The 14,361-nt window shown below is 45.3% G+C and overlaps 1 protein-coding gene across 2 annotated transcripts in view; it reads right to left on the minus strand.

Annotated features, from left to right (window-relative positions):
* GFOD2 (Gfo/Idh/MocA-like oxidoreductase domain containing 2) overlaps positions 1–14,361 on the minus strand; it is a 53,001-nt gene that overhangs the window by 18,915 nt on the left and 19,725 nt on the right. The window contains exon 1 of one of the 2 annotated variants that reach the window (XM_055366194.2): positions 13,438–13,806. The exons of the other annotated variant lie outside the window; for it this stretch is intronic. The gene's annotated coding sequence lies outside the window, so the exon portion shown is untranslated. Of the gene's footprint in view, positions 1–13,437; positions 13,807–14,361 lie in introns of those variants that run through there. 2 annotated transcript variants of the gene reach the window in all.

Here is a 14,361-nt window from a genome sequence, read left to right on the forward strand (position 1 = left end):
GATCCTCCCACCTCAGCCTCCTGAGTAGCTGGGATTACAGGTGCACACCACTGTGCCTGGCTAATTTTTGCATTTTTTGTAGAGACAGGGTTTCACTATGTCACCCAGGCTGGTCTTGAACTCCTGGCCTCAAGTGATCTGCCCACCCTGGCCTCCCAAAGCGCTAGGATTATAGAAGCAAGTCACACTGTGCCTAGACCCCCCCCCCCCCAAAAAAAAAATTAAGACTCTGCGGCAGGTCCCTCTGCATAGCACAGCTTCTGCTTTCTTTGAGATGACCAACTCCTGGGACTCCTCTCTACCCTGCATCTTCCCTCCTCTGTAAATCTTTTCTGACTGTACCCCCCCAGGAGCTCCTCCCTCTGGACCTTCTATATACCTGCAATAGGAACTAAACTTACTCCTCTTTTGTGTCCTCAGGCCCACAAACACAGCAGGCCCTCCACTGATTAGTGAATGAATAAATTAATGAACTCACTGTGCTCAGTAAAGTGTTTTCTGGATGCGCCTACTCACTGGTGTCACCAGCTTCTCATGGCCACATTCGTCCATGAAACACCAAAGTTACCCTCTGAAAACATACTGGAGGTTCTAACCTCACGTGCTACTGATAGTGATACAGAATCGTACAGCTGTTCTGAATAACAAGTAATCTGGCCTTATATATAATTAAAACTATGCATTTTGTGACTCACAAATTCTACTCGTGTGTGTGTGTATGTGTGTTCCCAAAGAAATTCTCATAGGGATCCACTGATAAGGGATACAAAGATATTCACCACATCATGTCTGAGGTACAGAGTTGGAGACAATCTGGGGATCAGAAGTGGGCAGGTAAAGTGTGGGGGATATACCCACTGGGGTTCTCTGCAAGTTAGAAACAATACTAGATGAATACAGTCACATGAATGAACTTGGTAAAAAAAAAAAAAGAAAACATAGCGAGCTCTAATACATTATTTATATAAACTAAAAATACACACACAGGCTGAGTGTGGTGGCTCACGCCTGTAATTCCAGCATTTTGGGAGGCAGCGGTGGGCCGATCACCTGAGATCAGTTCACGACCAGCCTGATCAACATGGCAAAACCCCGTCTATACTAAAAAATAAAAAAATTAGCTGGGTGTGATTGTGCACGGTTGTAGTCCCAGCTTCTCAGGAGGCTGAGGCAGGAGAATCATTTGAACCCAGGAAGCAGAGGTTGCAGTGAGCTGAGATAATGCCACTGCACTCCAGCTTGGGTGACAGAGCAAGACTCTGTCTCAAACAAAACAAAACAAAACAAAACAAAACAAAACAAAAACCCACACACATGCACAGAAACAAAAATGCTTCATAGGAACTTATACAAATGAAAGGATACATACTAAATACATTTACAGGGGATAGGGAAACCAGAGTAGAGAAAGGGGATAAAGGGGAATAATTAAAAAAAAAAAAAAAAGGCCGGGCACAGTGGCTCATGCCTGTAATCTCAGCTCTTTGGGAGGCTGAGGAGGGCGAATCACGAGGTCAGGAGATCGAGACCATCCTGGCTAACATGGTAAAACCCCGTCTCTACTAAAAATACAAAAACAAAATTATCCAGGCGTGATGGCGGGCGCCTGTAGTCCCAGCTACTCGGGAGGCTGAGGCGGGAGAATGGCGTGAACCCAGGAGGCAGAGCTTGCAGTGAGCCGAGATTGCGCCACTGCACTCCAGCCTGGGCGACAGATTGAGACTCTGTCTCAAAAACAAAAACAAAAAAAAGAGGAAAATGTGGTTCTAAAAGGAATCCTTCCTCACTTTTTAAATAAAAAGCTTGCATTTCAAACACAAAGTGACAGATATATGTACCTCTGGTCCTACTAATGGGACACCAGCACAAGCTCCCTGATCTAGCCAAATCCAGGGATTAGCACTGCATCTGCAAATTTAGCCCAGGACCACTTATAACTCAGACAAAGAACCTTATTTCAAATTAGCCACCACATCTGGCTTTTTGGTTTTTTTTTTTTTTAAACAGTCTCACTTTGTCACCCAGGCTGGAGTCCAGTGGTGCGATCTCGACTCACTGCAACCTTCGCCTCCTGGGTTCAAGTAAGTGGCTGGGACTATAGGTGCGTGTCATCACGCCCTGCTAATCATACCTGGCTAATTTTTTGTGTTTTTTGTAGAGACAGGGTTCCATCATGTTGCCCAGGCTGGTCTCAAACTCCTGGGCTCAAGCAAACCTCCTGCCTTGGCCTCCCAAATTGCTGGGATTACAGGCATGAGCCATGGTGCCTGGCTAGAATCTTTTTTGGGAAGTGGAAAAATGTATGTTACAGAATTTACCATTTTAAGCCATTTTTAGGTGTACAGTTCAGTGCACTAATACATTTGTATTGTGCAACCATCACCAACATCCACCTCCAGGACTTCTTCATCATTCCATACTGAAACTCTGTACCCAGCCAAAATTAACCATTTTAAAGTGAACAATTCAGTGGCCGCTGGGTGCAATGCCTCATGCCTGTAATCCCAGCACTTTGGGAGGCTGAGGTGGGAGGATTACTTGTGCCCAGGAGTTTCAGGCTATAGTGGGTTATGATCATGCCATTGCACTCCAGCCTGGGTGACAGAGCAACAGAAAGACTCTGTCTCAAAAACAAACAAAAACAAACAAACAAACAAAAAACCAACCCCCATAATCCAGTGGCATTTAGGACATACTTTTTTTTTTTTTTAAGACAGAGTCTTGCTCTATCACCCAGGCTGGAATGCAGTGGTGCAATCTTGGCTCACTGCAACTTCCACCTCCTGAGCTCTGAGGCTGAGGCGATTCTCCTGCCTCAGCCTCCTGACTGGCTGGGATTACAGGCACACACCATCACACCTGGCTAATTTTTTTTGTATTTTTAGTAGAGACAGGGTTTCACCATGTTCGCCAGGCTGGTCTCAAACTCCTGACCTCAGGTGATCCGCTCGCCTGGGCCTCCGGAAGTGCTGGGATTACAGGCATGAGCCACTGAGCCTGGCCTAATTTTTTATTTTTTGTAGAGATGGGGTCTCACTGTGTTACCTAGGCTGGTCTCAAACTCTGGCCTCAAACTCCTGGCCTCAAGCGATTCTCTCAGCTCAGCCTCCCAAGGTGGTGGGATTATAAGTGTGAGCCACTGAGCCTGGCTTTTTAATAAAAAAGTTTTTTTTTTTAATTTTAATATAGAGACAGCATCTTACTATGTTGCCCAGGCTGGTCTTAAATTCCCGGCTTCAAGTGATCCTCCCACCTCGGCCACCCAAAGCACTGGGATTATAGGCATGAGACACCACGGCTGACGAAATTGTTTTCTTAACTTCATTTTCAAGCCCAGCATCTCTTTTGCTCCTACTGTAGACACAAGTGTACTGGACTAAGAAAATGTCTACAGTAGGGGATGGTTTGTCAGCATAGCCCAGTATAACATCCTGTACTACTCGATTTTATCTGAAGTATACCTGTTCCTTTGTGAACCACTAAATTACACATGACTTGGGCTGCCTCTAACTCCAGATCCCTGCCAGTTTCGTGCCTCTTGTCTCCACTCTCTGTGACTGTGAAGCTTGGCTTGCCTCCTGTACTCTCACTGGGGTTCTGTTTTATTTTAACCAGCTTTCATTCTTACTGATGGTAAACAGTGTCTGTGGCCACTCAGTCACCTTGCTTTCCTTTTCTACTTTCTCCATCTCTCTATTTTTTTTTTTTTTTTTGAGACAGAGTCTCACTCTGTCGCCTAGGCTGGAGCATAATGGTGCAATCTCGGCTCACTGCAACCTTTGCCGCTCCGGTTCAAGCGATTCTCCCTGCCTCAGCTACTACCTCAGTAGCTGGGGTTACAGGCACACGCCACCATACCCAGCTAATTTTTGTATTTTTAGTAGAGACAGGGTTTCACCATGTTGGCCAGGCTGGTCTCGAACTCCTGACCTCAGGTGATCTATCCGCCTTGACCTCCCAAAGTGCTGGGATTACAGGCATGAGCCACTGAGCTCAGCCACCATCTCTCTCTTTTCTCTTTGCTAATTCTGCCCCTACAGGCTTCTCTACTAGTTTTCTTAGAAAACAGGTCAAGCACACAGTTATCTTCTACAATTTTCATGTCCTGGACTCCCTTCAGCTATTTTGGTCACTGTCTGCTTTTACAGGTGTCTTGGTTATTTACAGGTTAGGGCTATTATAGGAGCTTGACAGTGTCAAGCATGCAGCATTAGGTAAGTAGTGAGATTCTACTTAAGTTGTTTTTTTTTCTTTTTTTTTTTTGAGACGGAGTCTCATTTCTGTCACCCAGGCTGGAGTGCTGTGGCATGATCTTGGCCCACTGCAACCTCAGCCTCCTGGGTTCAAGCGATTCTCCTGTCTCAGCCTCCCGAGTAGCTGGGATTACAGGCATGCGCCACCATACCTGGCTAATTTTTGTATTTTTAGTAGAGACAGGGTTTCACTATGTTGGCCAGGCTGGTCTCGAACTCCTGACCTCAGGTGATCCTCCTGCCTCAGCCTCCCAAAGTGCTAAGATTACAGGCATGAGCCACTGTGCCCAGCCAAATTTTGTTGGTCATTAATTACCAATTGTTACAGGGCTAAGGGAGTGAGACACAGTCCATGTCTTCTGTAAATTCATGCCCAGGGCACACCTCCTCCACTCTCACACCGTGTTCCTTCTCACCCTAGTTGTATTTGGGTATATATAGGGAATATATGTACCCACTACATAGGGAACTTTTTTTTTTTTTGAGACTGAGTTTCGCTCTTTTTGCCCAGGCTGGAGTGGTGCAATGGCACGATCTCGGCTCACTGCAACCTCCACCTCCCAGGTTCAAGCGATTCTCCTGCCTCAGCCTTCCAAGTAGCTGCGATTACAGGAGCCCGCCACAATGCCTGGCTAATTTTTTGTATTTTTAGTAGAGACGGGGTTTCACCATGTTGGACAGGATGGTCCCAATCTCTTGACCTCATGATCTGCCCGCCTCAGCCTCCCAAAGTGCTAGGATTACAGGCGTGAGCCACCACGCCTGGCCGGGAATCTTTTTTTTTTTTTTTTTTAAATGATCTATTACGTATCTATGACCAACTTAGATGTCTCCTCTTCAAAAGCTGTGTAGGAATATGAGGATGATAATTTTGAGCCAATATGAAGTGAAAAATATATATAAGTATCGGTAGCTTAAAACAACAGAATGGACTAGAATTTTTTTTCTTTTTTGAGACAGAGTCTCGCTCTGTCACCCAGGCTGGAGTGCAGTGGTGCGCTCTTGGCTCACTGCAAGCTCTGCCTCCTGGATTCACGCCATTCTCCTGCCTCAGCCTCCCGAGTAGCTGGGACTACAGGCACCCACCACCACGCCCAGCTAATTTTTTGTATTTTCAGTAGAGACGGGGTTTCACCATGTTAGCCAGGATGGTCTGGATCTCCTGACCTCGTGATCCGCCTGCCTCGGCCTCCCAAAGTGCTGGGATTATAGGCGTGAGCCACTGCGCCCAGCCGAAAAATTTTTAATAACCTGTTTTACTGCCACTGACTCAAAGGGAAGCTTCATCAACACCCATAAAGGGGTATTGGCTGGCCCCCGAGGAAGCCAGATGGCATGAAGGCAGGCAGGCTTGCTGACTGGGTTATTTCCTGCCCAAGCAGGCAGAGCTGGTTTTCCTTGTTAATTTCAGTGGCTACCCTTTCTCACCCGTAAAATTTCCCCACTCTTTTCTTTAACATCCTTGCACATATCCTTCAGATGCCTCCAAAGATCTCCACAAACCCAGTCCTGCCAAGACCACATGCATTTCCCATCACCACATGCTGGTCAGGAATGAAGTGTGCCTTGGCAGGACAGGCTATATACAATTTCACAAGGCCTTGCCTGGGTTCAAATCCTGGCTCTGTCACTTTCCAGCTGGGTGACCTCAGGTAAGTCCTTTAGTGACTCTGTATCTCCATTTCCTCATCTGTAAAATGGGGAAATTTTATCTACCTCACAGGGGATTTAAGGATTGAGTTAATATTTGTAGAATACTTATAATTGGGCCTGGCCAATTAGATATGAGTCAGTACATAGGGAATCTTTTTCTGAAAAAAAGATATCTATTAACTATCTGTGACTGACTTAGGTGTCTCTTCTTCAAAAGTTGGGTAGAAATATGAGGGTCATAATTCTGAGCTAATATGAAGTGAGTATAATAGGGCAGCCAGTGTTTAGTCTGTCCCTAGGTCCATGCAACCCTGTTGTACAGATGAGAAAACATGCTCAAAGAGGCGAGGTAACTCTCCCAGGGTTCCATGCCTGGCTGTGTGCATGACCTGCTACAGCCAGCATGAAACCTTGAGCAGGTTACTTCACTTCTCTGAGCCTCTATAAAAACAAGAAAGAAAAACAGTCATTTTGTAACATGTGCATGTGTGGAGCAACTCTTCTTCCATCCTTCCTCATGAGCGTGAGCCAGGGAAGTTCCTTCCACTGTCTGCTCTGGGGGTGACTGTTTGCCTCTGATCCACTGTTCAAAACCAATACTAATCTGGTCATATGTCTCACCTTTTCTGAGGAGCTAACGAGGGAGCTGTGGGACATAAAAAGATGAAAAGTCCTAATTTCAGGGGTGACAAGTCAGCAAGGTGAGTAGGAGCCAGAACTGGTGGCGTAAAGTGTTAATCTCAGGAGTTTGGACTTTGACAGGTGGGTGTGCTCAGTATTCTTGGTCTGCTCCTCCTTCCCTACCTGATCCTCTCTCCCCTGCTTTTTGTCTCTGGAGTCAGAAGGTCAGTCTCTAAAGCCCTGGGCTCCAGGTCCTCTGGCTTCCATCTGAGTCCAGCCAAGGGAAAGAACCAGGAAGAGATCAGCGAGCAGGAAGAAAGGCCAAGGTGTTTATTTTCTGCCTTCTCTCCCTGCCAGGATATGGTTCTGGCAGAGCTGTGTTCCTTAACCAAGGTCACAGCTCCTTTGGAGGACCCCTCTCTCCCATGACCATTGCTTTTGCTGGGTTCCAGTGACACATCCCCACTCCGTCATTGCACCTAGGGTGGGGACACTACCTTGCCAGTCCCTGGGTGCTCTACTATCCCTTGTATGTTTTCTTTACTACTCACACTATTGTGAATAATCCCTTCATTAAAGAGTTTTTAATTAACCCTTTGAGTACACTGACTGTTTCCTGTCTAGACCTTGACTAATGCAGGTAAGCAATAAGAACCATTGGATTTTTTTTCTTTTTCTTTTTCTTTGAGATGGAGTCTTGCTCTGTCACCCAGGCTGGAGTGCAGTGGCGTGATCTTGGCTCATTGCAACCTCTGCTTCCAGATTCAAGCAAGTCTCCTGCCTCAGCTTCCCGAGCAGCTGGGATTACAGGTGTGCGCCACCATGCCCAGCTAACTTTTGCATTTTTAGTAGACACGGGGTTTCCCCATATTGGCCAGGCTGGTCTCGAACTCTTGACCTCTGGTGATCTGCCCACCTCGGCCTCCCGAAGTGTTGGGATTACAGGCGTGAGCCACTGTGCCCGGCCTGCATTTTTTTTTCTTTAATTTGGCAGAAAGACGTAGGTAGGATAGAGTTTAGGAGACATTAGACACAGAGAACCAGTTAGGATATCAAGTAAGACATAAGGAGGGTCTAATGGAGGGAATGAAATGGAGCAGACAGTTATCACTAGGATTTGGGATTATCAGCAGGGTGGGAGAGCCAAAAAAAAATAAAATAAAATAAATAGCTGAACTATAGACCAATATGTCTCATAAACTTAGGCACAAAAATCCTCAACAAAATATTAGCAAATTAAATCTAGCAATGTGGCCGGGTGTGGTGGCTCACACCTGTAATCCCAGCACTTTGGGAGGCCGAGGCGGGCGGATCATGAGGTTAGGAGATTGAGACCATCCTGGCTGACATGGTGAAACCCCGTCTCTACTAAAAATACAAAAAATTAGTCAGACGTGATGGCGGGCACCTGTAGTCCCAGCTACCCAGGAGGCTGAGGCAGCAGAATCGCTGGAACCAAAGAGGCAGAGGCTGCAGTGAGCTGAGATCGCACCACTGGCACTCCAGCCTGGGCAACAGAGCAAGACTTCGTCTCTAAAAAACAAAACAAAACAAAAATAAATAAAAATTAAAAAAAAAATACACCATGACCAAGAGGGGTTTAATCCCAGGAATGCAAGGCTGGCTCAACATTCTCAAATCAACTACTATTGGATAGGAGAATGTGGGGTTTTTTTGTTTGTTAGTTTGGTTTGAGACAGAGTCTCACTCTGTCACCCAGACTAGAATGCAGTGGCGCAATCTTGGCTTACTGCAACCTCCGCCTCCTGGGTTCAGGTGATTCTCGTGCCTCAGCTACCTGAGTAGCTGGGACCACAGATGTGTACCATCACGCCTGGCTAATTTTTGTACATTTTGTAGAGAAGGGGTTTTGCCATGTTGGCCAGGCTGGTCTCAAACTCCTGTACTCAAGCGATCCACCAGCCTCAGCCTCCCAAAGTGCTGGGATAACAGGAGCAAGCCACCGTGCCCAGCCTGGATAGCAAAATGTTTAACTGAAAAAGAAAAAAAAAAAAAGGCCAGGTGCAGTGGCTCACCTGTAATCCCAGAATTTTGGGAGGCCATGAGTTCAAGACCAGCCTGGTGAACAATGGTGAAACCCTGTCTCTACAAAAAACAAACAAAAAAAGCCAGGTGCAGTGGCACACACCTGTGGCTACTCAGGAGGCTGAGGAGGGAGGAACACTTGAGCCTGGGAGGTAGAGGTTGCAGTGAGCCATGTTTGCACCACTACACTTCAGCCTGGGCAACAAGAGCATGACCCTGCCTCAAAAAAATAAGAACTAGGCCAGGGGCGGTGGCTCACGCCTATAATCCCAGCACTTTGGGAGGCCAAGGTGGGCAGATTGCCTGAGCTCAGGAGTTTGCGACCAGCCTGGGCAACAAGGTAAAACCCCATCTCTACTAAAATACAAAAAAATTAGCCGGTCATGACAGCATGCGCCTGTAGTCTCAGCTACTTGGGAGGCTGAGGCAGGAGAACTGCTTGAACCCGGGAAGCAGAGGTTGCAGTGAGCTGAGATCATGCCACTGCACTCCAGCCTGGGCAACACAGTGAGACTCCGTCTCAAAAAAAAAATTAAATTTAATTTAAAAAATAAAATCAATTACTATAACTTACCGTATCAGTAGTCATTAGACAGCATTAATTAGAAATACAAATTAAGGCCGGGCACGGTGGCTCACCCGAGGTCAGGAGTTTGAGACCAGCCTGACCAACATGGTGAAACCCTGTCTCTACTAAAAATACAAAAATTAGCCAGGCATGGTGGCAGGCGCCTGTAATCCCAGCTGTTTGGAAGGGTGAGGCAGGAGAACTGCTTGAAGTCGTGAGGTAGAGGTTACAGTGAACTGAGATTGTGCCACTGCACTCCAGCCTGGGTGACAGAGCAAGACTCCATCTCAAAAAAACAAAACAAACAAACAAACAAAAAACAAATTAAGGCTGGGTTCAGTGGCTCATGCCTGTAATCCCAGCACTTTGGGAGGCCGAGGCGGGCGGATCACCCGAGATCAGGAGTTCGAGACCAGCCTGGCCAACATGGTGAAACCCCGTTCCCACTAGAAAAAAAAAAAAAAAATTAGCCAGGCATGGTGGTGCACGCCTGTAATCCCAGCTACTCAGGAGGCTGAGGCAGGAGAATCGCTTGAACCCAGGAGGCAGAGGTTGTAGTGAGCCGAGATTGTGCCACTGCACTCCAGCCTGGGTGACAGAGTGAGACTCTGTCTCAAAAAAAAAAAAAAAGAAATACAAATTAAAACTTATTAAATACACATTACTATGTCTGAAATTCAGAAAACCTGATATCAAATACTGGCAAGGGTAGGAAGCAACTATTCATTATTGGTGAAAATGTAAAATAATATAGCCACTTTGGAAAAGTTTGCCATCTTATAAAGCTAAATAGATACCTATCACACAACCTAGCAATCCTACTTCTAGGTTCAGTACTTACCAAGAGAAATGAAAACTTATATTCACACAAAAACCTATATGTGAATGTCTACAGCAGCTTTATTCATAATTGCCACATCTTGTAATCAACACAAATATCCTTCAATTGGTAAACAGATAAACAGTAGTATATCAACGCCAATGGATACTATTCAGCAATAGAAAGAACGTACTACGGATATATGCCACAATGAACAAATCTCAAATGCATTCTGCTAACTGAAAGATGCCCTACTTAAAGGCACCATACTGTGTGATCCCATTTAAATGCCATAATGGAAAAGCAAAACTATAGGGACAAAGAGTAGATCAGTGGTTGTCAAGGGTTGGAACTGGGGCTAAGTGTAGACAACAAAGGGGCACAGGGGAATTTTTGTGGGGTGATGAAACTGTTGTGTATCTTGTCTAGAGTGGCAATTACATGACAGCATTTGTCAAAACTGATAGCACAGAATATACAGAAAAAGGATAAACTTCACTGTTCTGTAAATTATACTTCAATAAATGTGACTGACCCCACTTAAAAAAAAAAAAAAAAAGACCCTGAAGTTTTAAGCCTAAGTGACTGAGAAACTGCAGTGTCCTTAAGAGAAACATGGAACCCAAAAGGCCCGACTGTTGAGACTTTGGTGTGGAGGCTGAGATTTGTGAATTGTTTTTTCCCAGACTGTCTGAACATCATCTTACCTTCTGTGTATCTACTCTGTAGAACCCCAGCTTCTGCCAAACTAGAGGCCACGACCCACTGCCTATCACAGGGGTGGGAGAAATCCAATCTGGTAATTGTTTTTGTAAATAGTTCTATGGGTATGACAGAACACAGTCATACCCATTTGTTTACCTACTCCTTTATTTATGGTTGCTTTTGTACCACCAACAGCAGAATAGGTACAACAGAAGCCATACGGCCCACACAGCTTAAAATACTTAAAATTTGGAGGCCGGTACAGTAGCTCACACCTATAATCCCAGCAGTTTGAGAGGCTGAGGCAGGCGGATTGCTTGAGGCTAGGAGTTTGAGACCAACATGTGAAACACTGCCTCTACTAAAAATACACAAATTAGCCAGGCTTCAGGGTGTGTGCCTGTAATCCTAGCTACTCAGGAGGCAGAGGCAGAAGAATCACTTGAACCTGGGAGGCGGAGGTTGCAGTGAACAGAGATCATGTCACTGCACTCCAGCCTGGGCAACAGAGTGACTCTGTCTTAAAAAAAAAAAAAAAAAATTTACAATTTGGCCCTTTACAGAAAAGATTTGCTGACCCCTGCCCTACGCTCTGTTATAAGGCCCAGGAACTCCAAGTGACACAGTATTGTCATGAAGGTAGCCAGGATTTTTTTTTTTTTTTTTTTTGAGATGGAGTCTCGCTCTGTTGCCCAGTCTGGAGCACAATGGCACAATCTGAGCTCACTACAACCTCTGCCTCCTGGGTTCAAGTGATTCTCCTGCCTCTACCTCCCGAGTAGCTGGGATCATAGGCGTGTGCCACCGTGCCTGGCTAATTTTTGTATTTTTTAGTAGAGATGGGGTTTCACCATGTTGGCCAGGCTAGTATTGAACTCCTGACCTCACATGATCTGCCTGCCTCGGCCTCCCAAAGTGCTGGGATTACAGGAGTAAGACACTGCGCCCGGCCAGTAGCCAGGATTACAGTAAAAAAAGAATCACCCACCTCACTGTGTGTGAGAAATCAGATTCTGGGAATTTTGGAGTCAGTGGATAACTTTAGAGGTCACTCACTCATTAGGCAGCTTGTATAGTGGTTAGACCCTCAGCAGAAGGTGCCTAAGAATTCTTCTTTCCTGCCAACAGTCTTTATAACATTGGGGTTTTAAAGTGCAGAGTTAAAACCTGTATTTCCTGGCCAGGCACGGTGGCTCATGCCTGTAATCCTAGCACTTTGGGAGGCCGAGGCGGGCAGATCACCTGAGGTTGGGAGTTCCAGACCAGCCTGACCAACATGGTGAAACCCCATCTCTACTAAAAATACAAAATTAGCCGGGCTTGGTGGCGCATGCCTGTAATCCCAGCCACTTGGGAGGCTGAGGCAGGAGAATCGCTTGAACCCAGGAAGTGGAGATTGTGGTGAGCCGAGATAGCGCCTTTGCACTCTAGCCTGGGCAACAAGAGCAAAACTCTGTTTCAAACAAAACAAAACAAAAAGGAAAAAAAAAACCCTGTATTTCCTAGCATTCCTTGTAAAGAGGTGTGTCAAATGAGATAAATACAGAAGGTATAGTTTGGCAGAATGTCTGGAAATGTTCTTTAAAGGAGGCAATCTCAACTGGCAGGAACTGTCACCCCTGCCCCTTTCTGTCTGGAATTACCACCAGGAGGTGACTTGAGGATAAAACACAATTTCTTGCAGATTTTGACACTGAAAAGATGAATCAGATGTTACCTGTACCCTCAAACAACTCCACAGATCAGACAGGCACTTGAGCAAATCTGTCATATGGTAGACAGGCAGAGCAACAGAAACTTGCCTCTCTTGCAGAGAAGAACACCATTAACTACAGGGGCTAGAGGCAGTGTACAGGCAGGAAAGACTTCCTGGAAGAGACAACATAACTCCCCATTACCCATCTGCCCAGCCCCTGGCAACCACCATTCTACTTTCTGTCTCTGAATCTGACTGCCCTAGGTACCTCACATAAGTGCAATCATACAGTATTTGTGCTTCTATGTCTGGCTGATTTCACTCAGCGTAATGTCCTCAAGGTTCATCCATGTTGTAGCATGTGTCAGATTTTCCTTCCTTTTATAAAGGCTGAATAATATTCCATCATGTGTAGATACCACATTTTGCTTATCCATTTATCTGTCAGTGAATGCTCGGGTTGCTTCTACATTTTACTATGTCCATAATGCTGCTATGAACTTGGGAGTACAAATTATAGTTTTTTGACCCCGAGTTCAGTACTTTAAATTTTCACTCTAATAAATTTCATTTAGTTTAATTTGGGTGACTGTTTACCAGCTGAGATAATTTTGGATATTTACTCACTGTCCCTACCAGCTTTGTGTCAGCTGAAAATGAGATCAGCGTTAACAACATCTCTTTTTGAGTAAACATTACGTGCCCCGTGCTTTACAGGCATCATCTGATTTAACAATTATAACTTCCAGAGGCAGGTGCCATTATTATTATCTTCATTTTACAGATGAGGAAACTGAGGCTGCCATCGTTTTTTGGATTAGTGATTTCAAGTACAGTAATTACAATTTCACAGAAGTATACTAGCTCTAATTTCTCTTTTTGCCCAATGGGATGAGAAACTACAAAAAACCCCCACAGCTCACATCTAAATAAATGATATTTATGTTTGGCACTCCCCTCAAGGTTACTAATAATCCAGCAAGCATACTAAAAAAACCAAATTGTTGCCAAGTGCACACACAGTCAGAACTGACCATAATATCCACAAGGCCAACAACCAGATGTGTATATGCACCTGACGCAGAGTTAGGCCTTAATAAATGTTAGATGATGATGTCCTTTATAAATCCACACACTTGCAGTGTTCTCCAGTTCTCTTTCTAGGTGCTCAGGGATCATTTGTTTGATGAGATGTTCTTGCATAGTTCTGAGGAATCACCAGCATCAGGCTCAAACATCACAGACATTGTGTATCGCCTATCATCTGGCACCTGCCTCTGCTCCACAATGCCTCAAGGCTTATTGACAGTAGTTTATGGAGTATATCATGGTCAGCTGCTACTTTTCTGAGACCCGTGGGATGTAATTCAAATTGATCAGAGGAAACAAACCCACTGGGCACTGGGTATGCTACCTTCCCTGCACATGGTCCTTCCAGCTGGGTCTCTGATGAAAGAGAAATATAGGAGTTGAATAGTTGTTTTCCCTGCCATGGTATCCATTATTCATCCTAAATACCTCTCAATATATCTTCAAGAATACTTCTGATCACCTGCCAGTTTTTTCTTTTCTTTTTTTAGAAACAATCCCACTTTGTTGCACAGGCTGGAGTGCAGTGGCATGATCTCAGCTCACTGCAACCTTTGCCTCCCACGTTCAAGCAATTCCCCTGCCTCAGCCTCCCAAGTAGCTGAGATTACAGGCATGTGCCACCATGCCCAGCTAATTTTTGTATTTTCAGTAGAGACAGGGTTTTGCCAAGTTGGCCACGCTGGTCTTGAACTCCTGGCCTCAAGTTATCCACCCGTCTCAGCCCTGCAAAGTGCTGAGAACACAGGCGTGAGCCACTGTGCCCAGCCTACCTACAGGTTTTTTCAAGTGTCATTACTTGTTCTGGGATTGTGTCTCCCCGATCCTATTAGCAGCAGTGAGCTAGCTCTTCAGAAATTTATAGATGAATGGAGCTTGGGTGGTTCCATCCAAGCTTTTAAAAAATGTA

The sequence above is a fragment of the Gorilla gorilla genome, chromosome 18 (genome assembly GCF_029281585.2).
Source record: "Gorilla gorilla gorilla isolate KB3781 chromosome 18, NHGRI_mGorGor1-v2.1_pri, whole genome shotgun sequence".
NCBI classification, from domain to species: Eukaryota; Metazoa; Chordata; class Mammalia; order Primates; family Hominidae; genus Gorilla; species Gorilla gorilla.